Source organism: Triturus cristatus, chromosome 2_1, assembly GCF_964204655.1.
Source record: "Triturus cristatus chromosome 2_1, aTriCri1.1, whole genome shotgun sequence".
In the NCBI taxonomy this organism is placed as follows: domain Eukaryota; kingdom Metazoa; phylum Chordata; class Amphibia; order Caudata; family Salamandridae; genus Triturus; species Triturus cristatus.
Genome location: NC_140581.1, coordinates 613,421,984 through 613,449,763, shown reverse-complemented (window position 1 = coordinate 613,449,763; position 27,780 = coordinate 613,421,984). Strand labels below are relative to the sequence as shown.

General features: G+C 47.1%; 1 protein-coding gene across 3 annotated transcripts in view; it reads left to right on the top strand.

Annotated features, from left to right (window-relative positions):
• The window catches only part of CHD1 (chromodomain helicase DNA binding protein 1), a 1,484,343-nt gene that overhangs the window by 283,295 nt on the left and 1,173,268 nt on the right, over positions 1-27,780 (top strand). The gene's annotated exons all lie outside the window — the stretch shown is intronic.

The following is a 27,780-nucleotide window of genomic DNA, read 5'->3' as shown; positions in this document are numbered from 1 at the left end:
TCCACCTCAATCAATCAGTGGAATTACCTGTCTTCTTTTCGCAACCCCAATCTGTTGCAGAAAGGGCCTTACACACGCTTGATGTAAAAAGGGCGTTACTATACTACATACAAAGAACGCAACCCTTCAGGAAGACTAAACAATTGTTCGTTTCCTTCTCTCCACCACATAAAGGCAACCCCATTTCAAAATCAGGGATAGCTAGGTGGATTGTAAAATGCATACAAATTTGCTATCAAAAGGCAAAGAGAACATTATCTGTTCCCCCTAAAGCCCACTCTACAAGAAAGTTAGGGGCTTCTATGGCTTTTCTAGGGAATATACCCTTAGATGACATCTGCAAGGCAGCCACATGGTCTACACCGCACACCTTCACAAAACACTACTGTGTAGATGTGCATTCCAAGCAGCAAGCTAGGGTGGGCCAGGCTGTACTAAAGACACTTTTTCAAACAGCTGCAACGGATACCGGTGGTCGCCGCTAGGGTTGGGTACTGCTATATAATCTATGCTAAGTGTACAATCTGCAGCTCATATGCCTCGAACGGAATATGCTACTTACCAGTATGCATCTGTTCTTGGCATGTAGAGCTGCAGAGTTGTACACGCCCACCCGCCTCCCCGGCTACCTGTATCCGTTCCAGTACATCTTATTTAGATACAACACATGGGTTTCTCACTGTTATTACTACGCTCCATCATTTCCCTGTTGGCGAAAAACAATCTGAGGATGGAGCCGAAGCCCATGCGCAGTACGGACCGAAGGAGGAGTCACCAAACTCGTGACTTCCAAAGACTGTCCAAGAAGAAAAACAAACTGCAAACATCCGGGCCCAACACCAGATGGCGATCTATGCTAAGTGTACAACTCTGCAGCTCTACATGCCAAGAACAGATGCATACTGGTAAGTAGCATATTCCTTCTTTACTTTTGCTATAATCGCGGCACCCGCGCTTTACTTTGAACATTAAAAGTAAAGCGCAGGTGCCGCGATTATAGCAAAAGTAAAGAAATAGAAAAAAAACCCATCCAGTTCTTTACTTTTACTATAATCGCGGCACCCGCGCTTTGCTTTTAATGTTCAAAGTAAAGCGCCGCTGCCGTGATGCTTCTGCTTTTATACCAGGCAAATCAGTCACAAGCACCCTCAGATTGTAGAAATGGGATGTGTGTAGCTATCCATAAGCCATGGCATTGTGACTGCAGCACTGCTACCTTCAAAGCCAACAGGAGACATCCTTATAAGGCATTTGTCTAATGAACTAACCTACCAGCAACATAAACTCATACTTACCCTTCAGGTTGCTCACTTCTGGGGTTGGAGCTGAATTGGGAGCCTTAATGTTAATTTTTAAGTACACTCACACTTCACAGCAATCTGGCACCTTACAAATCAAAAATAAGATGCTTAGTAAGGCCCTTCACTTTTCTCTCCTCATTTCACCTTCTCGTGTCCTTGCTTAATTATTGGTCCCATCCAAGCTTAAACGGTTGTGTCCCTCGAAATAACACTTCTCTGTGTCCTATAGAAGAGATTCAGGCAGATACTACTTTACGCAGCCAGGCTACCTTCACCAGCAGTGGCTTACCTGCGCAGCCATGATGTCCAGCACAGAACCAGACTGTGTCCTTTGGATGTTCCGGTGCCCATTCATGACCACCCGCAGTGTGTGAGGCAAAAACAAAGGTTCTACTTAGCTGTGTAAATGCCGAGTAACCTATTTTTTGTAATCTACTGCATTTTTTAAATCATTTTGGAAACCTCATTTGGTTTAAAGCTTCAAGCGGAGTATAATAGGTAAATGCCTGGGGGCAGCCTGAATCGAACACAAAGATAGGCACTCCACTATCTTGTGTGTGGTGGAATTAGGAATTCTGGGACAGGGTGATGCCCACTTCCCAAAGGAAGTGTTCATCTAGGCGGTATAGTGACCCCAAGGGTAAGGATCCCATTGACTACTAACTCTCACTCTCCTTAAAACGCTTAAATTGAGTATTTAGCGGACCCCTTGACACCAGGAAATCAGATTCAACTACTGGGAACCAAGAAATTCTGAAATGAGCGGGAACTGAAGCACTGCAACAGAGATTGGCAAAAAACCCTGCCAGGCAAGTTGCACTTGAACCATCACTGAACCTCCTGTGCCAAACGTTGGCCACCCTCCCCACAACCCTTGGAGGACTGCCCAGCACCTCAACAACCAGGAAAGATCTCCCTTGGAGTAGAGTAGCTTCCCTGCATCTGCAGGCACCGCAAAGCATCTGCCGGTTCAGTGTTGCCAGCCATCAGGCTCACCGAAGGAGCAGCATGAAGGCAGAAAGGTGTTTGTGGTGCATGAGGTCAGGTCCCTCTCCTTGCCGAGTCTGGGATGCCAGAAGCTCCGGGAGCTGCCCTGCACCAATACTCTGGGTACCGAGCAGTTGCCGCAGCCAAGGATTATTGGTGGTCCACACCGGACTCCAATAGCAGAAAGCACAACCTACCGTCGAGGGACATGAGGATCCACCAGGCCAGCCATGTGGCCCTGTTTCCCCTCTTCACCAGGTCAGCAAGACTTTGAGTAAGTCTCTGGCTGACTGCGACCCAATGCCTTAAAGAACCCCTGTGCCCCACAGCCCGAGTCTGAAAGAAGGCGATAGTGCCAATGTGTTCCTGAGACCCTCTAAATCTGAGCCCACTCTTGCATTTGACCAGAGTGGTCCCCTAGTCGCCACCTGCAACATCCTTCTGCAGGAACTGAAAACCACGAGAGTCTTCAGTGTCATGGCCCCGCTGAACAAAGCCCTACTGCACACGAGCCACCCAGCCCGAGTTCGAGTGGACCAGCGGTGTCACTGCGTGCCCAAGACCCTCAAGACTTGAGCCCCCCTGTTGGTTCTAGCTGACTGCCTTGTCAACAGGACAGTTTCCCATTGACTTAAATGGGCACCCAATGCCGAAAAAGCACCTCTGACTCTGGACGCCCCAGAGCTGACCTGTTGGTGCTGTCTTGGACCTTGCCCCGTAGTTACTGTAAGTCCAGAAGAACAGTCCTGTAAGTCATTGATTAGTGACCACTGCTTTAAATATACAATACAGTGCATTTTCTAAGTCTTGAAATATCACTATCATAAAAAAATACTTACCTGATTACGAGGATCTTGATGTCTAAATTAAGATAAAAATCAGTGTTATTTTTTATAAAAGGGTGTTGGATTTCTTTGAGTGTCTGTCGCACTTACTGACAGTGTGTGTGCAATAAATGCTTAACATTATCCCCTGATAAGCCTAAATTGCTCGCCCACACTACCACAAAAGAGGGCATTTGGCGTTATTATTTTCACCCCTGTGAACAAGTGAGGGTCATCTGGACCCTCTGCACAGCGAACCTCATTTTAGTGCCCTCTATAGAGCGCCAGCTTCCTACATTGGTGGTTCTGCTTTGGAATACAAGGCTTTGCATTTGCATGTCAGTATTGTGATTCCACTAAGAAATCCACAATTGACTTTAGTTGGCAAAAATATTTTTCTATTTTCCATTTTTAGGTCGAGGACTACCGGTCTGCCGAAGGCAGAACCGGAAGTCGGAGATTTTATGTTTTCTAGAGTGGCTATTTAGCCCGCCTCTCTTTTTGCTTCTCCTCCATTGGCTGGCTTCCTAAACGGAGGCCCGCCATTGGAGGAGAGAGCCGTCCCTCCAAATAGGCTCCGTCTTTTTCAGATTCGGGGGCGTGTTCCTTGCTGTTCTTTCCACTTTTTAGCCACGCCCTTTTTCGAACAGCAGGAACACGCCCCCGAATCCGAAAAAGTTTCCTAGCTTCGATCCGCCATTTTTTTGCTGTTGTCTCGTCTGGCCGTGAGGATCTTCTTGCTGTTGAGCAGGAGTAAGGTAAGCCATCTTGTTTGTAATTGTATTCTATATTGTTAACACTCGTTTATCCTGCTTGAGAACGAATTACAATGATTTTGTGCTCGGGTTTGTACTTCCCCTGCCCTAACCCGCGAGAGTCCGAGACACGCCTGTCCTTACAGCCAGCAGCAAACAGGAAGCACGGACCGTGGGTCTGGCAGGAGGAGGGACAAGGCCCCGTTGGCGACTTTAACTCTCCCCTCCCCGCACGCCTCCTAATCTGTTCAGGGTGCTCCAATTCCTTCAGCCCCTGGGGGTGACTCTTTCGAACCGAAGGTGAAGTGCTGCGTGCTGGGAGCGGGAGCTGTCCACTGCGAATGTACCCTGACCCAGAACGATGCAAGCCATTCAATGAACCCGCCCCTCCGGGCTGATATTCAAGATGTAGACGCTGTTTTTGTGACACATTTTCTGTGATTTCCTTAGCAGTTTTAACATGGGCTTTCTCGGCCAATACGTGAGCAATACAAGCTACCGACACTTGTAGATTGGGTGGATAAAATGAAGAGGAAACGAAACCATCTTGTACACGTTTCCTTTTTATCTCCCACACATTTTGGATATTCGAGATGTGACAATTTTCGCCAAACGTTTCCCCTTTTCAAAACTACGACGACTCCGGAAAACACTGTGGAGAGCTCTTGCCACCGTCGTTTAAGACGTTGGTTTAGAAGGGTCGCTTTCCAATGCCCCAATGAGTTTTGCATCGTTGCGCGCACACTGCTTGGCAGTGAGATGCCATTACATGTTTCACCAGCCGGAGAGGAAGTCTCCCTCAAAAAAGTTGGGGTGTCGCTGGATGTGCTGCGCACGTCCCATGATGTACTTAACCGGTTCCGTGTTTAAAAACATTTGTAGACAGACCAGTGCAGTTCTTAGTAGTTCGCAGAACGTTTTAATGTATGTTTATCGGCACACTTCGTGCTTTGCGTGGTTTCTGTGTTATTTTATGCATTTTTGTGTGTGTGTGTGTGTGTGTGTGTGTGTGTGTGTGTGTGTGTGTGTAGTAGGAGTAGTAGTCTTGCAAACACGTAGAACACAGACTTGTGGGATTCAGGGATCCACATATACAGGGAAATCCGCAAAAAACGCTGTCTAAATTGTATACATTTATTTATTAATTCAATAACTCAGAGCTCAAATACAAATATCCAGGTCACGAGACTCAAAAATGCAGCCAGGTTCACTACATATTGTGGGTGGAGAAACAAAATGCCAGTTTCACGCAGGGTATATGTAAATGAATAACGCAGGGTATATATCTTACATGAATTAGAGTATTACAACTGAATTATAAACCCATGATCTCAAACAGATACGCTTTCTGGGACTCTCTTATGCGCAAACATCTCTACCAAGGGCACGCGCTGCAGCCATTTTGTAAAAATCACAGAAACTTCGCCCACTTTCCTAACCTCGGGACTGGAGCCTGAGTATAATGCAGTTTTACCATAACTATGCTGACTGTTTAAAAAGGCCCGGTTGCATAGACTCCACTCTGCTGCGCCTACGCCTTTTCTGACGAGGGTAGGCGCAGCACATTCAGGCGGCGTCGGAGGAAGCGATAGTCTCTCTGCCTTACCCAGGGGTGTGGAATTGTTTAAAAAATCTACTTGTCTAGGGGACAAAATTTTATAAAAATCTACTTGTCCTGCAAAAAAATCTACTTGCCTTACCTCTTCGCTAAATCAATAAGATGGACAGGCAAACGTGTAAATTAGGTTTTAGACCATGCATTTTAGACATTCAATACATTGAAGCTTCCATTTGGGAGAACAGTGTCAACAAAGGTTGCATATTCGAATCAGAAATTCCCAGTATAATGTACACCTTGGTAATGTGCAGGTAAGTATTACATATTTACAGGATAACATTTTTGCATTAGGTATTTACAAAGAATAATAAACGCAGTCACATATCGACCCAAGCTTCTACCCATAATGCATTTGAGATTCATGCAATAGTCATGGGTGGATATGAATGTGGTCTGTGATTATGTCTAGATTAGGGTGTCCTGCTCAGGAAAGCATGACATGTCTAGCTTTTCTGGGAAGGGTAGGAGACCATTCCTTTTTTCCAAAGGGATGGGTCTTCAGATTACAGCCCCACTTAGATCAAACAATCATCTCTGAAAGTGTGTAAGGTTTTCATTTGTATGACTCAATCTGTGACACTGTGAAACATAACCGGGAGATTGGGGTGGGGAGGCACACTTAGGCCTATGCTGTAGAAGTCTTACCAACATTACACAGGCAGTCCTAGGAGCATTATTAGGAAATGAAGTGCCCTTTGGAGCATGTGAAAAATCACTAAGCCTGAATCTTTACTGCACCAAAGACGTTTTTCTAAGCATTCCAAAGAAAGAATCTGCAGCAGCTCGAAAGTCCACTGCAATACTGGTTCACTGGTCATTAATATCTTCAACCAAGCCCAAGACTCAATTTGTTATACAGGCTTATAAAACAGTGGCAGACACTCCTGAAGGAGACCATAAACTAACAGTCGAGGACAGGGGCGAATTACCCTGCCCCAGCTTGCTATATGGAACTGATACAAGGACAGTTCATTTACTGAACGGCACATGATCTAAAAATAACATGCCAGGTGACTTGCTTTTTAAATAAAGTATACTGTGGTGTAAAAGGAACAACACGAGGAATGTATCTTGCAGGACAAATCTCCTAGCAAAAATAACCAGGGGTCTATTAAAAAAAAGCCAGAAGTAGAAACGGTTTTGTTGTCAAAACATTCTCCATCTCAGCCGTAGACTAGAGACTGATTTATCAAACTGTGGGGGCATTTTGACAGGGTGTGGGTGCAGACATCAGAGAGGTGACCATCCGCAATAGTTTGTGAATCGTTTTTACTGTCAGAATGGAGAGCAGTAGGGAAGGGAAGTGGGGGATGGTGGTTTTACATCAGGAGTTTGAGAGGGGACAGAGGTGAGCATCCAACTGGGAGCAAAAGAAAGAAGAGTAAAACTTGTCTAGAGATATTTGAGGATTTAGATCCAAAAGGAAGAGAAGGAAGGCGACTTAGATGGAGAAATAGATATAACATGAGGATTAGACTGGGCACAAGACCAATGGCAGAAGGTTGAGACAGCAAGAAAAAGACAAGCTGAACAGGGAATTCGAAAAATGACAGCGTGCTGAGATAGTAAACAGGAAAAGAAAGTGTCATAAACACAAGTTGATGTGGTTGGTGTGTTAAGTAGGGAAGGTTCTGTTGTTGGCATTTTGTAATTTCTGCTATAAACTAAAGCACACAGCAAAAGAACAAATTCACTTTGTTCTGCTGCATCTCCTGAGAGGTTTGTAACGTTAGCTCGTTCTAAATTTCGCAGCTTTTAACGGGACATTCTACATGCAGTCTATTCACTTGCTTTGCATGTGATTACTTTCAAATAGCATAAAAAACAATCATTCCCCACTGCCTCGGGGTACAGACCTTATCTCTGTGGTGCCATTTCAAGCACCGCTCCCTTGCAAGATGTAGCTGTAATATAGAATACAGGGCAAGGGTAGAGCAAGCCAGCACGACACAAAGGAGAGACTTCTAGGCCCAGAGAGGCATTTACAGCCTGAAAGCTACAAGTCTTGCTGTTGTGAAGCAGCAGAGGGCCTCACCAACCTATCTACTCTAAGCAGGATTTATTTGGACACATATACATTATTATGTTCACTTTACTCTGTGCACTTTTAAGAAGCCCATTTCTATGGACTGCATAAACACACTATCCAGCCATACATGCTCCTTTGTTATTTACTCCTCCCGGTACATTTCAGGTAACGATTCCACATACTTGCCTTATCTTAGTATGCAGTGCACCAGTTTATTGTAGGAATGTGGCTTAGCTTCCAAATGAGAGTGCTGAGCCTCTAACCTAGACTCACCACCACTTAGCCACATTGTGTGATCCTGGGCAAGTGTTTTTTTTTCTGGTCCTCCATTTCCTAATCTTGCAAGATTAGTAGTGTTCACATAAAGGTTAACTCATTTTAATAAGAGCTACCTAAAACTGCAGTAAGTTGCTTAGCAGCACAGGCGCACTGTTTTTAACTCTAACTTTAATAGGGTTTGCAAGGGGTTGTAGGGACAAAAAGAGCTTTCAGAGACTTGCCTGTTATTGTTGTAAATTAGGTAAAATGTGGGCTATTTGAACGCCTCCGGGCATGCCTGCTGTCAATCAGACCAGAGCTATAGTCAGGGCCACTGGAATTATGTGGCAAGAGAGGACGAAATTATGTGGCATGGTTGAGTAAATTATGCAGCAAGAAAAGGCAAATTATGTGACATAATATGGCACATTTTGTAATAGTATTAGTTCATTATTTCATCATTTTCAAACCTGGTAACACCCTGTGGTCATTGGTTGCAACTCATTAGTATGAGGTGAACCTCCAAATACAGCAATAATCAACAGAAAGGTGACCAGTCCAGCTTTGCAAAGCGGCTTCCACTTCTCGGCAAAACGCTAAGTCGCATTTGTAGTAACTTTTTAATCATTTGAGCTAGAAACGAATTTTGTTTTGTTAAAATCTGGGGATTATGCAGCAGATGATGGATTATGTGGCAAACACTGCGAACGCTCAATCACATAATTCCAGTGGCCCTGGCTATAGTCCCTGTCAGGGCCTGAGGTTGCATCACGTAGCAGATGTTAATGGATGGCATTTCTACTGACTTAAAGAAATCACCCCTAGTCTAGCGCCCCAGTGCGGCTTTAAAGTCATGCCTGGCACTGCACAGAACAGCATATAAAGCCTCTCAGTTTCAGGTGCAAGATTTTGGTGACATCGTATCAGACAGTAAGGTTTAGGCTTTTAGTTTGTGGTAAATATATCACTGCAAACCTGCCTTCTGGCAAACTCTGCCTTACCCCTTCTGTTTTCTTTTTCTGGCCTCCGGTTTCTCGGTGCTGGTGAAGGAATAAATGCAGAGCCATAGGGGGAAGAAAAGAGCGTAGTGCAGACACTGGTTAACAAATTAGAGGCTCGTGAAAATGAAAGCAACAGGGGTGGATCTGTGGGCTGCACGAGAGCCCCACAGGGAAAGTAAGGCGCTTTAATGTAGGTTTCGTTGAGACAGTAAGAGGCCGAGACAGCAAGCAAGCAATGTGAGAGGAGAGGGGCCCAAGAATTGCATGACAAAAGAAATCCAAGCACTTTACTGCAAACCTCGGATGCGAGGGGAGGGGAGAGGAGGGGAGGGGAGGGGAACAGAGGAGAGCGACCTGGGTTCAGCACGAGAGGCCCAAGGGTGGAGCCAAGAAAGGGCAGGATCAGAAGGGTGAATTAAGTTTAAAAAAGAAAGTCGGGTAAAGGCAAGGCGCAAAGAAGCTTGTCTCCTACCTGCCATTGCTGGGAGTGTTCTAGAGCTGCAAAAGCTCCATGTTCGCCCCGTGCTCTAAGGAAACACTACATACAGACCATTCTCTCTTGAATTTGCGGGTTTGGAAAATTCTGTGCTACACAAAGTTCATGCTGTGCTTTACTTTGTGAACACACTGCACTTAATTTAAATCGGTATCAGATGTTTTGTGTACAGTTGCGTGGTTTAGCCCGCATGCACTGTGATCAAGAGGCAGAGCTCGAATTCTTAAAATCCATGTACACACTCTCGTTACGGTGATTTCCTGAGTATTAGATCCAAAAGCTGTGTCCAATGTACTAAAAGCGTTAAAGATTCACTGCCGCATCATACCTCACAATTTATTACAATCGGTACCTGTGGCGAGCCAAGCCATTCATCACTCATTTCACCTGGCTTCTCTCGACTGCCCAGGCGGGCTACATAATCGGAAATAGGCTCCTCTGCATCCTGCTATTAATTGTGCCATGTGTGTCTGGGTTAGGTGATTACACTGTGGACGAGGCGCGGACTGTCAATTTGAAGTGGTCAGAGGATAGTTTGGTCTCAGTCCATAATTTACTGTCTACTTGCCCTGCGGACAAAACAGTAATTAAAACTTCTTGCCCTTGCAATAAATCTTAATGTCTCGGGCGTCGGGCGATACGAATTACCCACCCCTGCTTACCTGAAGACCAGAGGTGCTCAGAAAATAAAAAGGGACACTTTTAATCAAACAGTGTTGCAGAAACATGCAAAGAATGCATCGACAAGGCGAAAGGAACCGAATAAAAAAGACTCAATTCACAGAATACTTTTAATATACAAAAAACTCCAAACTAAAAGAATGATGTTGTTTATTGCTCTCTGTTATTTTGGCTTGTGATTCTTCTGATGCGAATGCAGTGCGTGTGTCTTCTATCAATCTCGCTAAATTGTCGATAACAAGTACTACATCTTGAGACCATTGGATGTGCGTAAATGTGTGTTTCTATGTTTTTGTATGTGTAAGTGATATGTGGTGTTTGTATGGTGTATAAGTGGTGTCATTGTGCGTCACTGCTTTGCGAGTAAGGTGTATTGTGTGTGTTATGTGTGCATGTGTGTTTTGTGTGTTGTACATACATATGGCTTTGTATTATTTGTGTGCAACTTTGGGTGTGGGGAATCTGTGTTATGTTATGCATTTGTGTGTGTGTGTGTGTGTGTGTGTGTGTGTGTGTAGTAGGAGTAGTAGTCTTGCAAACACGTAGAACACAGACGTGTGGGATTCAGGGATCCACATATACAGGAAAATCCGCAAATAACGCTGTCTAAATTGTATACATTTATTTATGAATTCAATAACTCAGAGCTCAAATACAAATATCCAGGTCACGAGACTCGAAAATGCAGCCAGGTTCACTACATATTGTGGGTGGAGAAACAAAATGAATGGACTCCGGCACAGCCTGCCTCTGTCTCTGTGAGTGACCCGTGCCATGCCTCTATCTCTAGGAGGCTCCATCCCTCTGACCGGTCCAACAGAGAACTGACTGCACAGAGGCCCCTTTCCCTACCCTGGCTCCACAAATACCCTACCCTGGCTCCACAGATGCCCCTTATCCTACCCTGGCCCCCCAGAGCCCCCGTTCCTGGTTCCACTGATGCCCCTTTCCATACCCTGACTCCACAGAAGCCCCTTAGCTCCACAAATGCCCCTTTCCCTACCCTAGCTCCACAAATGCCCCTTTTCCTACCCCCACAAATGCCCCTTTCCCTACCCTGGCTCCACAGATGCCCCTTTCCCTACCCTGTCTTCACAGATACTACTTTTTCCCTGTCCTGGCTCCACAGATGCTTCTTCGTTCCTGCATGGACCGCTTTGCCCGTCCCTCACTCTCTATCTACCTCACTCTCTATCTCACTACCTCACTCTCTATCTACCTCACTCACTCTCTATCTACCTCACTCTCTCTCACTACCCCACTCTCTATTTCAATACCTCACTCTCTCTATCTCACTACCTCACTCTCTCTCTGCTAATGCAATAGGTATCACATATGCAAAAAAAAAGCTAATGCCAATAGAAATGACAATGCCATTTATTTAGGATACAAAAATGAAAAAAAAAAGAGCAATACCAATAGCTCTACCTATAATATTGCCGAGACCATTGCATTGTAAATGCTTGTTTTAAATTTTTGCCAAATTTCTAATCTGGTCTGTTAAGGCCTTGGTTAGGCCCCCCACTCCTTGTTGTTCAGAAATTTAAAAAGTAACCTAGACAGGCAGGCTTTAAAAAGTCTGTTAACGTTTTTGTTGAATTTTCTAACAAGGGCCCAACTGTTCTAAAAACAAGTCTGATACAGAAGGCACTAGCCATGGGACTTAAATTCACTTGGGGACAACTCCAGGAGTTGCTTGCCAAGCACGATATGGCCCTGGCAATGAAAAAAATCTTACAGGGGATGGAGATGTCACTGAGGATGATGAGTACTCAAATTCACCCACTAACAGCATCCCTACTGGCAGTACTCCTGACAGTACCCCCGAAGAAATGGTATGTTAAAAACATTTGTAGAGCGCATATACACCAGGCGGTTTCTGGGCGATAATATAGGAATAGCCTGCTGCTTAATTGGTCATTCGTACACCTGGGAAACCAGCCAAGTTTTTAAGAGTCTCCTGAATAGACAATAGATTGTACAAGATCTAATGTTAAAAGGGACCCCATTTCAAAAATGAGAGGCTAAGACCGCACATCTACAACCCCCTAGTCTCTTCCGTTTGTAAGTTGGAATAACTAGGAGGTTAAGATGGGTTGACAGCAGATGGTAACAAGGACAATACCTCTGAATAAGGTTAGAGACTAATTCCGGACAAGTGCTGTGCAGAGATTTAAAAATGGGACATCTGATTTTAAATGCCCCTCATGTTACTGGGAGCCGGTGTAGCTGCCTCATTAGACGAGTGGCGTGTTGCCATCTTGGCTGTTGATAGATCAGTATAGCTGCCTGGTTCTGCATCAGCTGTTATCTTTTTGTTAAGTACAACAGGACACCGAAATAGATTGAATTGGCATAGTCCATATAAGAGATGAACAGAGATAAAACAACATGGTGAGAAATGTACTGATTTTCCTGATCTTCAGTAGCTGGTAGAAGCAGGTAGAGACTACTTTCCCAATCTGGGACTTCAGGGAGAGGTCGCTATTGATTGTAACACCAAGACTTTTGGCTGAGGAGAAAGGAGCAGGAGGTGTTTCCTTCTCGGCTGGCCAGAAATTCGAATTCCAAGGATTGCAAGAACCACCTACTAAGATCAGTTCTATATTGTCAGGATTCAGCTTTAGATGGTTACTATTCATCCAGTTACAGATATGTAGCATAGATGTCTGAAAATTAATTATAGAGTCCGGAGGTGTAATCTATGGTAAAAGTCAATTGTAGGTCATCTGCATAATTAAAAGTGCACACATTTCTTTCTCCTAGAGACTGAATTAGAGGGAGAAGGTACAGATTGAACAGGTGCAGGGATAATGAAGTTCCCTGTGGCACCCCACAGGTCAATTTAATATTAGGTGCTGTAAAGTGGGAGAGTCGGAATGACCAGGAACGGCCATCTAAGAAGCACGTGAGCCATCTGAGAGCGGATCCCTGAATTCCTGCGTCCCTGACCTGGTCCACCAAGATTTCATGGCCGAGCGAGTCAAAAGCTAGAAATAGATCAAGAAGCCCCAGGGCTTTGGTAGTGCCCTTGTCTACTTCTTTCCTTAATTTATCTAAAACTGTCAAGATTACTGCCTCAGTTGAGTGGGAAGAGTGGAAGCCTGCTTGGTGATAATCAAGGAATGGAGACTGCTCAATGAAAGAGCAGACAGTTTGCCACATTGGTTTCCAACACCTTGGCCATTAAGGGGAGCCGGGAGATGCGGTGCTATTTCAGCGGGACCAAGGAGTCTGCAACAGTTTTTTTTAATAAGTGGAACTATTACTGCTTCTTTAAAGGCTCTGGGAACGGAACCCTGTATTAATGAGTTATTCAGAAGAGGAAGACCCTTGTCTTCAAACACAAGCTAGGAGAGTAGCCCTTGAGGCTTACATCTTAGCCATAGAAATAAAAAGATCTGAGATGGTCCTAGGACCCATCTCTGGTGGCAGCAAAATTGTAAATAGGGAGAGAGAGAAAACATTTGACCCTAAAATCCACAAAGGGATTGTCCCCAAATGTGTTGAGGGTGACAATATAACCAAGTGGTTCACAGCCTTTGAGAGGGCTTGTAGAATTAGAAGGTTACACCAGGAACACTGGAGATCTCTGCTCTGAGAGCTGTTCTCAGGCAAGTGTAGGGATAGACTCCTTACTCATAGTGAGACAGATGCTGAGTCTTATAACCTCATGAAAGCAGGGGTGTAACACAGGCCCCCGCGGTGCTTGGGGGACCCAAGCTCCAGGTGGCCCCTCAGCACAGTACTTTGACCGGAGAGCTCCTGATTGAGCTCGGAGGGAGCCCCCTCAAGTTTCGTTACGCCACTGCATGAAAGAGACCCTGATTGAAGGCTTCGGACTCACCACTGAAGAGTATAGAATTAAGTTCAGGGAGATTTAGAAAACCTTGCGTCAGACCTGGGTTGATTTTAAAAAAAATATATTTTTTATGGACTTTTCAGTCAAGACGCTAGGTGGCTGGGTAAAAGGTAACCAGGTACAAGACTATGAAGGACTCTGCTATATGATTACGAAGGAACACTTTTTAGGAAACTGTACATCAGAAGCGTTACATCAGCATCTAGTGGATACATCTCTTACTAGTCCCAGTGAGATGGCTAAGAAAGCTGCTGAATGGGTTATGACTAGGATTCCCAAAATGCATCAGGGGGAAGGTTCCAAGAAAGGGGGATTAGACCCACAGAAGGGAAAGGATGGAGGTGGTAAGTCCTCCAAAGAAATGTCTTCGGGAGCTGTAGGAAGCTGGCTCTGTATATACTATACCAAAATGAGGTAAAGTCTGCACAGAGTCCAGTGGAACCCCAAAGGTAGGCATAGGTTAAAGTAGATAGCACCTTGCTCTCTATTTGTGGTAGTGTGGGCGAGCAGTAAGGCTTTATCAGAGGGTAGTGTTAAGTTTTTGTTGTACACACTCAATCAGCAAATGATGTCACACACTCAGACTGAACTCAGACCAATTTGTTTGTATCAAAAATAATTAGTTGTATTTATTTTCTAAAACCAAGCAAGCCTGGCACAGGTAAGTGTACATGGTACTTTTAAAGGCAGGTTGAACAATATAAGCAAGCTGAATTAAAATGTTTGTTACAGGTTTGAAAATATTTTCAATACAGTGGAAATTACTGTTTGATTACTTTTGATTACTTTACAGATTACTTCATGGATTACTTTTTGTACTCAGTATGATATGCCTAGATATCACACTGGAACATTTCCTAGAATAAAGCTAAGTAACGCGGTTTTTAGTTATTTGAAGTTTTTCAAGTTCTCATACAAAACCAACTCCACACAACCATTTTCAACAAAAGCACTCAATGCAATCCTATGGAAGGAAATTGAGTTATCGTTTTGAAGGGCAGTACAAGTTTGTGGAAGTTGGTATTCTGGAGTTAGAACCAGGCTTACCCCAGGGTCAAGGATGCACTCTTGAAACACCCTCAGCGTCACTAGGGCGGCCGAGTGCAGAGTGTTGAGGCCCAATATTATTCAATAGGGAATAGGGGGCCTCCGGTTGGTGGCTGCTCACAAGCATGCCACAAGGGTGTGGGATCAAAGCTCATGGTGTTAGGCTCAGGGCAATGGGTGATCTGAGTTAGCACCCAAAGTACACCTGCAGAGGTGGCTGGGTGGAGGGTGCTGTGTTGGCGTTGGGTGCCCTGTTTTCAATGGGGATTCTCCGGTTGCAAAACAGACTGGAGGTTCAGGGAGGAATATCTTCTGTAGGTGACTATCGGTTGGAGAGGTAAGTTGGGATGCTGTGGTACCATCGGTTGGGCCTCCCAGGGCCGTGGGACATCGAGTGCAGGAGTGTCTTTAGGCGTCTGGTTTTCTTACCAGCTCCGGTCGTGGGGGTCCTTCAGAAAGAGACCTTAGGTGACATTTGGAGTGTTGAGGCAGTTTAGAGATCACCAGATGTATACAGAGCCACTTTCCTACAGCCACCAGATGACAATGGTATCTATATCCAAGTCATAAAAAAGTCAGCTGATAAATATTGAGTACAACTAGAAGAGAAAAAACCACAATCATGTTTTTTATTGGAAGCTTTTCTATCAACTCAGTAAGGGAGTCAATTCTTGCCAATGCTCCCAAGTGTATTGGACCATGTCAAAGCTGTCTTGAACGAACCACCCACATGTAAGGCGGTGGCACTCAGGGCTGAGAAGAAATAGAAGCATTCTTCCACAGACCCTAACTATATAAAGGGATCCATCCCGGCAGACTTCATGATAACCTTTACAGCCAGAAAGAGAGCCAACACTCCAAGTTCCTCAGGACCTCCTACAGATAAGGAAAGCAAGAGGATGGACCTCATGGGACTGAAAGTAAAAAGGAGTGTGGTGATCCATTGGTGAATGACCAACTCCAATGCACTGCTAAATCGCCATGCCTACTAACATTGTGAGAAGATAGGTGAGGTAATGAAACACCTGCCGGAACAGTATCAAAGGAGGGCATCTCACTTGCTGGAAGATGGTAAAAACATCACCAAGACCTGCCTAAAATCTGCATTAGATGTGGCCAAAGCATCAGTAAGACAAATGATGATAGGGATCACAGAGGCTCACTCCTGACTAAGAATCTTGGGGTACAAGCCAGTATACTGAAAGCACCCATCAGTGGAGAACAGCTATTTGGGAGTACAGTGGACGACACCATGAACAAACTGAAGAAAGATGATGAGACCGCAAAATCTATGGGAGCCATGCAGTTCAGAGGCAACATTCGAAGAGGATCAATTCCATCAAGAAGACCAACAGAAAGAGGATCCTTCAAGTCAGCAACATCTCATCAGTCATACCCTCAGTCATACCCTCAGTCATACCCTCAGTCATACCCTCAGTCATACCCTCAGTCATACCCTCAGTCATACCCTCAGTCATACCCTCAGTCATACCCTCAGTCATACCCTCAGTCATACCCTCAGTCATACCCTCAGTCATACCCTCAGTCATACCCTCAGTCATACCCTCAGTCATACCCTCAGTCATACCCTCAGTCATACCAGCAGTCATACCAGCAGTAATTTCAGGGAGGAACCCAGTCAGGAAAACATCAGCAAACCCACAGCTGGTAGTACCAACTGGGCAAGCTGTCATTTCGCGTACGTACATGTGGAAGAGGAGAACGGCAAAGGATGTTTGGGGGTGGGTGGGGGAGGGGAATTGGTTATCCCCAGCGAAAAAGTGACTTTACACAGTTCATGAAAAGCACCCGGGAAAACCCAAAGACCATAACAAGGGTGCAAACAGAAGAACCCCTACATTCAACACCAGTAGGAGGCAGATAAGAAAGATTTCTAAAAAGAATGGAAGAAAATCACCATAGACAAGGGGATGTTTAATACAATTTGGTTATTGCATAGAATTAATAAAGGTACCTCCAAGCAAGACCCCAAAGAAAAACATACATTCAAGACAAGAGACAGCCCTCCTCCTCAAGGAAGTGGAGGAGTTGAAAACAAAAGGGGCTGTAGGGTTAGTGCCAAGACAAAAAAGAAACAAAGGAAACTGCTCAACCTACCTCTTAATTCTAAAGGTAGATGGGTCGCTCAGACCAATCCTACACCTCAGATTTCTAAACAAGTTCATAAGAACTCAAAAGTTCAACATGAACTCTCTGTAGGAAATAATATCACAAATACAAATAGAGGATTTTATAGCTACAGTAGATCTAAGACTCACCTATCTACACTTACCCATGAATGCAAGCCACAAAAGTTTTTCGGATACATTGTGAACAAGGAGCACTACCAGTTAAAGGTATTGGCTTTTATTATGAAATCAACACCAAGAGTATTCACAAAGCCCAGCAACTGTAACCGCACACTTACGAAGACAGGGGATACAAGTCTATCCCTACCTAGATGACTGGCTGGTAAGAGCAAATTCATACCAAAAATGTAAACCGCATATGCAACAAGTGATATCAGCCCTATTCCACCTAGGATTCTCTATTCACATGAAATAATCCTCAACGGAACACAGAAAAATATTCCTAGATGCAAGACTACCATAAACCGGAAAGCCTTCCCAAGCGAGAAGAGAGTAACAGTGTTTCTGAAGGAGACACAACTCTACCAGAAGGGGCAAGCTCTGACAGTGAAGAAGTTGATGGGGATTCTGGCATCTTGCATCCCATTAATACCACACACAAGGCTTCACATGAGACAACTTCAGGAATGGTTACAGAATCAATGGTCACAGTCAACAGGGAGTTGGGAAGATCTGGTGGTTGGCACACAGCAAAATAGAGGAAGAAATAGTGTGATGGAACAGAGGACACAAACTACAAGGAAGGAAACTTACACAGCCACCTCCTACAGTAACCATGACAATGGATGCCTCGCAGAAGATATGGTGGTGCACATGAGCAACCTCAAGATCCGGGGGTCTGAAAAGACACATCAACTTCATAGAACTAAAGACAGTTTTCCTAGCTTTAAAAGCCTTTCACAGAGAGCTCTTGGGGAAATCCATATTGATCCAAACAGACAACACAACCTCCATGTTTTATATAAACAAACATGGAGGGACATAGTTGATACCAAAACTAGTACAAGAAATATAGATCTGGGTCATCCAAAAGAGGATGCACATGGTAGCAATTCACCTGCTGGGGAAAGGCAATACAGAAGCAGACTGACTAAGCAGACAAGCTTCTTGAGCTCATGAGTGGGAACTGAACCAAACAGAATTCTCAAATATCTTTTAGATATGGAGAACTCCAGAAATAGATCTCTTTGCGACTCCCAAGAATGTAAATTGCTAACACTATGCCTCCGGACAACAGAGCCACCTATCACTCGGGAATGCACTGTCGATAAACTGATCAGTGAAATTTGCATATGCTTTTTCTCCCGATACCATTACTCCACGAGGAGATCAACAAGTGCAAGAACAGCAGCGTGACACCTATACAATTGTTCTACATTGGGATAGACAGACGTGGTTCTCAGAGCTCATAAACCTGTCACAGGGGAGGTTTACTGACTACCGACAAGACCTGTTGTCCATGCAAGAAGGAAGGGTTTTCCATCTAGCGCCAGAGTCCTTGAGTCTCACACATGGCTTCTGAAGACTTAGAATATGGACACTTAAAAACTCTCGGAAAAAATGACAGTCTTGAAGGAGGCCCGAAAGCCAACTAGACAATGTTATTCAGCAATATGGAAAAGATACTCTCTGTGATGCAGAAAAGCGGGATTCCCAAAAAGAATATATAGGGAAAAAACTGTTAGAAGTTACTTAACATACCTGTTAGAATGTAAACTAACCTATTCATCTCTGAAGGTGCATTTAGCAGCAGTAGTGGAATATGCTAGAGGTCACATGGAAAGAAGAAGTTTTTTCACGTCATCAGTCCTCAAACGGTTCTTGGAAGGAGCAAAGACAATTGCACCACCAATGAGGGGATCTGATCTGCTCCAGGATGGAGTCCTAATATAGTACTCACACAATTAATGAAGGCTCCCTTCGTACCATTAAATAAAACCTCTGTTCAAATGCTGACTCTAAAGACTGTTTCTAGTGGCCATCACTTCACTACGCAGAGTTAGTGAGTTGCAAGCACTCACTTTACAGGAACCGTACTTTTAGGTACACAACAATAGGGTTGTCATGAGTTCAGAACCCCAGTTCTTGCCAAAAGTCATCTCAGTTTCACATTAGTCAAACGATTCAGATACCAAGTTTCTTTCAGAACCAAGGACACGCTGAAAGGACATTACACACCCGAGACGCAAGGCGAGCAGCAATGTATTACATAAAGAGAACAAAGCCTCATAGAAAGCCACAGCATTTCTTCGTGTCATTTGCAAACAGTTCCCTGGGAAGACCAGTAATGAAGAACTCAATTGCAAGATGGCTTGCACAAACAATACAATTATGCCACAAACAGTTTGGTGTGACACTACAAAAGAGTCCAGGGCAACACTCAGCAAGAAAGAAGAGTTGCTTTTGCTTTCCTAGCTAATACTCCGCTGCAAGACATTTGTATGGCAGTGACATGGTCATCAGAGCACACATTCACAAAGCACTACTGTGTGGACATTCAGATTAACAAGGAAGCACAAGTAGGTCAAAGGGTCTTACAACATCTATTTGCTTACCAACACTCCTCTTCAAGCCAGCCATAACTGTAGTAAAAACTGCCACAAAATCAATGCACAGCTTGTCAATCCAGAAAGGATTCGCATTGCAAAACTTAATAGGTCCTTACTTGGCTGTGTAGGTTTGCAGCTTTAAAGATTTTCTGGATTCACATGTGAACCCACCCTCCTCCGCCAAGAAGATGAGAGAGGGATAGAAGGGGAAAAATAATAATCTGAAGATGGCGACCAAAGATGGGCGCTTCCGTTGGAAGCACGACGACATCCAAGGTGCTCCAAATGGAAGAATGTTGACACCCACCAACAGCTAATACAACAAGCATTTGCAATGCAATAGGTCTCGCATTTGCGAGGAGTTTAAGCTATTAGAATTGTAAATGGCAAAGCCTTTTATTTATGTTTCAAAAACCAAAACAATTCAAAAGCAGTGTCATTTACAAGTTAAGGGGAGAAGGCATGTTAAGGGTGAAGGGTGGGGAGTGCATGTGGAGGGTGGGGAGTGCATGTGGAGGGTGGAGAGTGCATGTGGAGGGTGGAGAGGGCACGTTAAGGGTGGAGGGCGAAGAGGACATAAGGGCGGAGAGTGCATGCGGAGGGTGGAGGGGGCATTTTTAAGGTGGAGAGGGAGGAGTGCATGAGGAGGACGGGGACTGCATGTGGAGTGCATGTTAAAGGTGGAGGGCAGGGAGTGCATGTTAACGGTGGAAGATGGAGAGGCCAGAGGACCATGTGTAGGGTGGAGAGTCGAGAGGTCCATGCGTAGGGCTGAGAGTCGAGAGGTCCATGCGTAGGGCTGAGTCGAGAGGTCCATGCGTAGGGCTGAGTCGAGAGGTCCATGCGTAGGGCTGAGAGTCAAGAGGTCCATGCATAGGGCTGAGAGTCAAGAGGTCCATGCATAGGGCTGAGAGTTAAGAGGTCCATGCGAAGGGTGCGTAGGGCCGAGTCTCGAGAGGTCCATGCGTAGGGCTGAGAGTCGAGAGGTCCATGCGTAGGGCTGAGAGTCGAGAGGTCCATGCGTAGGGCTGAGAGTCGAGAGGTCCATGCGCAGGGCTGAGAGTCGAGAGGTCCATGCGTAGGGCTGAGAGTCGAGAGGTCCATGCGCAGGGCTGAGAGTCGAGAGGTCCATGCGCAGGGCTGAGAGTCGAGAGGTCCATGCGTAGGGCTGAGAGTCGAGAGGTCCATGCGTAGGGCTGAGAGTCGAGAGTGCATGCGTTGGGCTGAGTGCCGAGAGTGCATGCGTAGGGCTGAGTGCCGAGAGTGCATGCGTAGGGCTGAGTGCCGAGAGTGCATGCGTAGGGCTGAGAGCCGAGAGTGCATGCGTAGGGCTGAGAGCCGAGAGTGCATGCATAGGGCGGAGAGCCGAGAGTGCATGCATAGGGCGGAGAGCCGAGAGTGCATGCATAGGGCGGAGAGGGCATATTAAGGGTGGAGAGGGTGGAGAGGGCACCTGGAGGGTGGAGAGGGCACCTGGAGGGTGGAGAGGGCACCTGGAGGGTGGAGAGGGCACCTGGAGGGCAGAGAGTGCATGTGTAGAGCGGAGAGTGCATGTGTAGGGTGGAGAGCAGAGTGCATTTGTAGGGCTGAGAACCGAGAGGTCCATGCGTAGGGCTGAGAGTCAAGAGGTCCATGCGTAGGGCTGAGAGTCAAGAGGTCCATGCGTAGGGCTAAGAGTCAAGAGGTCCATGCGTAGGGCTGAGAGTCAAGAGGTCCATGCGTAGGGCTGAGAGTTAAGAGGTCCATGCGTAGGGTGCGTAGGGCCGAGTCTCGAGAGGTCCATGCGTAGGGCTGAGAGTCGAGAGGTCCATGTGTAGGGCTGAGAGTCGAGAGGTCCATGCGTAGGGCTGAGAGTCGAGAGGTCCATGCGTAGGGCTGAGAGTCGAGAGGTCCATGCGTAGGGCTGAGAGTCGAGAGGTCCATGTGTAGGGCTGAGAGTCGAGAGGTCCATGCGTAGGGCTGAGAGTCGAGAGGTCCATGCGTAGGGCTGAGAGTCGAGAGGTCCATGCGTAGGGCTGAGAGTCGAGAGGTCCATGCGTAGGGCTGAGAATCGAGAGGTCCATGCGTAGGGCTGAGAGTCAAGAGTGCATGTGTAGGGCCGAGAGTGCATGTGTAGGGCCGAGAGTGCATGCGTAGGTCTGAGAGCCGAGAGTGCATGCGTAGGGCTGAGAGCCGAGAGTGCATGCGTAGGGCTGAGAGCCGAGAGTGCATGCGTAGGGCTGAGAGCCAAGAGTGCATGCGTAGGGCTGAGAGCCGAGAGTGCATGCACAGGGCGGAGAGCCGAGAGTGCGGAGAGCCGAGAGTGCATGCACAGGGCGGAGAGCCGATATTAAGGGCGGAGAGGGCACCTGGAGTGCGGAGAGGGCACCTGGAGGGCGGAGAGGGGGCACCTGGAGGGCGGAGAGGGGGCACCTGGAGGGCGGAGAGGGGGCACCTGGAGGGCGGAGAGGGGGCACCTGGAGGGCGGAGAGGGGGCACCTGGAGGGCGGAGAGGGGGCACCTGGAGGGCGGAGAGGGCACCTGGAGGGCAGAGAGCAGAGTGCATGTGTAGGGCGGAGAGCAGAGTGCATGTGTAGGGTGGAGAGCAGAGTGCATGTGTAGGGTGGAGAGCAGAGAGTGCATGTGTAGGGTGGAGAGCAGAGAGTGCATGTGTAGGGTGGAGAGCAGAGAGTGCATGTGTAGGGTGGAGAGCAGAGAGTGCATGTGTAGGGTGGAGAGCAGAGTGCGCGTGTGTAGGGTGGATAGTGTGGAGAGCAGAGAGTACGTACATGTGTAGGGTGGAGAGCGGGATGGCATGTGTAAGGTGTAGAGGGCATGTTAAGTGTGGAGTAGAGGATGCATGCGTGGAGTGAAGATCTTAGCTGTGGAGGGCGAAGGAGAGTGTGGTGGGAAGTGAAGCAGATCCTTACAGTGACACTGGACGGGAAGGAGGTGTGCCTCTGCAGGGTCAATGGTACAGAGGAATACAAAGGGCCTGGGGGTCGAGGGCAGATGCAGATCGGCGCAGAGTGTGGAGGTGAGAGGGACTATGAAGTGGTGTGAGGGTGGGTGTGAAGTCACGCCCAAAGCGGGATACTTTGGCGCATCAGATCAGAGTCTCCGCTTCGGCTCAGCAGCCTGTGATTCTAGGCATAGGACTTAATTGCGCAGTGACTGTAAATGAGTGTGCCCTTGTGTAATGTGACTGGTGCTCGGGTAAAGCGCTTTAGCGCCTTCAGGGCAAGTTGGCACTATATACAAGTGACACAGTCGCCAATGAGCAGAGCAGGTTGTGAAAGAGATTTTTGCAGCGTGAATCTTTCTGGATTCACTATGCTGTGCATTATTCCGCGATCTGGTGGTTGGGTCCGGATTCGTAGTCTTTCTTTTGTTTTTTGGTAGCCCAGGTGGGCGTCGACGTCCCACCATTTGGTGTACTTCTCGTGACGTCGGCGTGCTTCCTGCGGAAGTCCCACCTTTGAGGCGCCATCTTCAGATTTTTTTTACGCTGTTGGGTCTGGATCGTCAACGAGAAGCTCCAGAGTTTGAACGAAGAAAGAAGAACACGAGTTTCATCGAAGGAAAATAAAGCGAAGACTACAGAGAGGAAGAACATAGAGCCGGGACGACGAAGAAGGAAGAGAACCTCGAAATCTTTGACGTCCAACGGAGAATGCGCACTCAGGGACTCTGAGCGCAGGAATGGACAAAACACCTTTTAAATTCTGCCGTAACTGCCACCACAAATCGGCGCAGAAGGACCAACATCCGGTCTGCAACCTTTGCCTGCCTATCGACCACGAGAGCAAGGACTGCAACGCCTGCTCCGCCTTCACGCCGAAGACCCTCCGGGTGAGAGAGAGGCAGAGGAGAGCCAGCTTCAACATGGAAGGCAAGGGTAAGGCCCCGTCTCTGTACGACCTAGGCCTCTCCACCAACGATGATGACAACATCGCCGAGGGACCTGATGACTTCACAGTCGCAGAGACTGATAAGAAAACGTCTGACAAGGTAAGAGACGTCGAGCACAAAACCCCCGAAAGGGCCCCGAAAACCAGACACTGACTCGAAAAAACCAGAGTCAAAGTCCTCGAAAGGAACACCGGCGCCGAAAATTTCGACGACCGCGAGAGGATCCAAGAACGAAAGGCCCAGCGGATCCTTCCAGAAGGACTCCCAGGTGCCGAAGTCCGCCGAAAAACAAGTTTCGTCGAAACAGGCCCACGAGGTGGGGCGTTCGACTTCAAAAGACAAGGCTGCGTCGACGCAAGCTCCATAAAAAAGACCAGCGCTCGACGTCGAACATGCCTCCGAAATGGAGAAGAAAAAGAGAAGGCTCGAGGCGGAGATGGAGAGCATCCTTCAGAGGAAGAAGGAGTTCGATGAAAAAATGAAGAGATTCACAATCCCAGCGAAACCGGCGACGGTTCTCGTCGAAGTCGAGGAGCAGGAAGTGTTCGACGCCGAAGAGCAGTCGAAAGCTCCCGAAGAAGGGGAAGAAGATCTCTATTATGAGGGAGAAGAAGAGGAGGAGGAGCAGTCGATCTACGGCTCGGCACCGTCGACGACGCAAGAGCTGGAATGGCAGGATCTCGACGCCGAAAACCCAGAGGAGCCCGAAGAGACATATCCTTCGAGGCCTTCGCCGCCAGATGATATTGGGGCGTACAACATGGTCGTCAAAAGCGCGGCAGCAGCAGCTTTTGGCGTGAAACTAGAATTGGAAAAACCGAAAGCAGATTTTCTACTCGAAACACTGCTGCCCATCCAAACTAGGAGCCAGTTCCTCCCCATGCTCCAAAGTGTCATGAACCAAGGGAAAGAGGCATTCAAGGACCCAGCAACATGCCGATCCGTCACGCCCAGAACAGAAAAGAAATACAAACACTCCTCACAGGACCCTCCATATATCAAGGGATATGTCACTGCTGACTCCATTATTGCATCCACAGCCAGAAAAAGGGCCAATGTCCCGGCGACCTCGGGACCACCTCCTGACAAGGAGAGCAGAAGGATGGACCTCACTGGAAGGAAGATAGAGAGGAACGCTGCAATGCACTGGCGCATGGCGAACTCAAATGCGCTACTGAACAGGCACCAGTACCAACATTGGGACGAGATGGGGGACCTAATCAAACATCTCCCCGTACAATACCAACAACGGGCTTCCCATCTAGTGGAAGAGGGGAAGAATATAGCTAACTCATGCCTTAAGACAGCATTGGACGGGGCAGAGACGTCAAGCAAACTGATGGCGATAGGAATCACTGAAAGGAGGCAGGCCTGGCTCAGAATTTCAGGATTCAAACAAGAGGTCCAAAATAATATACTGAATACCCCTTTCAACGGAGAGACACTGTTCGGGTCACCGATGGATGAGAAGCTCACCCAACTCAAAAAAGAGAATGAGACTGCAAGGTCCATGGGGGCCCTGCAATTCAGGGGGATGCGAAGAGGTACCCCGACTCGGAGACCTTACGGAAGGGGAGGTAACCAGCCGGGAACGTCACACCAAAGTTTCCAGCAAGGCCAGCAAAGCGAGAGCCACGGCCAACAGGGGCAGCAGAAACAAAACTGACAGTATCCGCCTCGAGGCCAGTCCTTTCGCAGTAGGGGGAACGGACGAGGACAAAGAAGAAGAGGGGGAGACCAACCCACCTCAAAGTGACTTAGCAACGGAGAAGATGGCTCACCCACAATTTACCTCAGAGGGTGGAGCACAAAAGAACAAAATGGGGGGGGTACACAAACCAAACGCCTACAAACATGCAACACCAGTAGGTGGAAGACTGAGGCTTTTCCTTCGGGAATGGCAAAAAATTACTACAGACAAATGGATACTCAACACCATTCAGTACGGCTACTGCATAGAGTTGGAGAGGAGCCCTCCAAACAGAAAACCAAAGAGAAGGGAACACTCAGGACAGGAGCTAGCACAACTCGCAGAGGAGGCACTACAGCTGCTCCAAAATGAGGTCGTAGAACCAGTACCTTTCAAGGAGAGGAACAGAGGAGTGTACTCAAACTACTTCCTGGTACCAAAGGTGGACGAGATACTAAGATCCATCCTGGATCTACGGTTCCTAAACAAGTACGTAAGGACGCAAAAATTAAAAATGACATCCCTACAAGAACTACTCCCACAGATTGGAGACGGGGACTTCATGTCCACAGTGGATCTCAAAGACGCCTACCTGCACATCCCAATGAACAGACAGCACAAAAGACTGTTAAGGTTCACAATCAACAAAGATCACTACCAATTCACAACCCTGGCATTCGGGCTGAAGTCCGCACCAAGGGTTTTCACAAAATGCCTTGCAGCAGTAGCAGCGTACCTGCGGAGGGAAGGGATTCATGTGTATCCTTACCTCGACGACTGGCTAATAAAAGCAAGTTCACGCGAAAAATGCGAGGATCACGCACATCGGGTCACAAAGACACTAACAAACCTGGGGTTCTCAATACACTGGGGGAAATCCTCTATGAAACCAGAGCAGGTGAAGATATTCCTGGGGGCACAGATCAACACCATAGACAGAACGGTGATGCCCAGCGACAAGAGAACAATAGCCCTGCTGAAGGAGACGCGCCTCTACCAGAAGGGGCAAGCTCTGACAGTGAGAACAGCGAGCAAGATCATGGGGATGATGGCGTCATGCATTCACCTAGACCCCAATGTACGGCTTCACATGAGACCACTCCAGGAATGGCTGCAACAGCAATGGCCACAGGCAAGCGGAAGTTGGGAGGATCTAGTGGTTGTTACCACGCAGTGCAAGAGGAGATAGCATGGTGGAACAGGGAGAACATAACTATAGGAAAGCCCTTGACACCACCAAGCCCAACTGTGACCATCACCACAGACCCATCCCAGATAGGATGGGGAGCACACATGAACAAGCTCAGAGTGAGGGGTTTGTGGACTCCAGCAGATGCGGTCAGACACATCAACTACCTGGAATTGAAGACCGTACTGCTAGCCCTGAAGGCCTTCCAGAGGCAGCTATACAACCACAAAGTGTTGATACAGACGGACAATACTACAACCATGTTCTACATCAACAAGCAGGGAAGAACACAATCGTTCCCCCTTTCCACTCTGGCACAAGAGATTTGGAGATGGGCCATCCCTCTCAAAATAGACCTGCTGGCCATACATCTACCAGGGAAGGACAATGTGGAAGCCGATCGGCTCAGCAGACAGACCGCGGCATCCCACGAGTGGGAGCTCAATGGACAGGAAACGCAAAGGCTATTCAAAAGGTGGGGTACACCGACAATAGACCTGTTTGCAACACACCAGAATGCAAAATGCTGAAGCTTCGCATCCAGACAACCAGAAAAACAATCCCAGGGGAATGCCCTATGGATAAATTGGTCAAAGACATTTGCATACGCTTTTCCACCAATACCACTGATACACAGGGTACTCAACAAGTGCAAGACCAGCAACATGACAATGATCCTGGTGGCACTACAGTGGGCAAGACAGACATGGTACTCGCAAATAGTGGAAATGGCACAGGGCCCTCCACACAAATTCGCAAAAAGAAAGGACTTGCTCTCCATGCAGAACGGAGAGGTTCTACACCCAGAGCCAGAGAGCCTCGGACTGGCGACCTGGCTCCTGAAGACATAGAGTTCACACACCTTAAACTACCTCAGAGCACTATGCGAGTGCTGCGGGAGGCAAGGAGACCAACAACACAAAAATGTTATGGGGAAAAGTGGAAAAGGTTCACAATGTGGTGCAGCAAAAATAAACTGCAAAATAAATTGACAAGGGAATCAACGGTGCTTAGATACCTCACACACCTACTAAAGGCGAAACTATGCTCATCCTCGCTGAGGGTCCACCTAGCGGCGATCGTAGTTTACACACGAGGGGAGACAGGAGGAAGTTTCTTTACGTCACGAGTAGTAAAGAGATTCCTGGAAGGGGCAAAAAGAATAGCGCCACCAAAGAGGATGCTGCCTCCGACATGGAACCTCAGCATAGTCCTTATGGAACTTATGAAGGCGCCCTTTGAGCCCATTCACAAGGCCTCCCTTCAAATGCTAACAATGAAGACAGCCTTTCTGGTGGCAATAACCTCACTGCGCAGAGTAAGCGAGCTGCAAGCGCTAACGCTGCAAGAGCCCTACATCCAGATACACAAGGACAGTCATAATGAGAACCGCCCCACACTTCATGCCAAAGGTGGTGTCAGCATTCCATATAAATCAGACAATTCAAATAC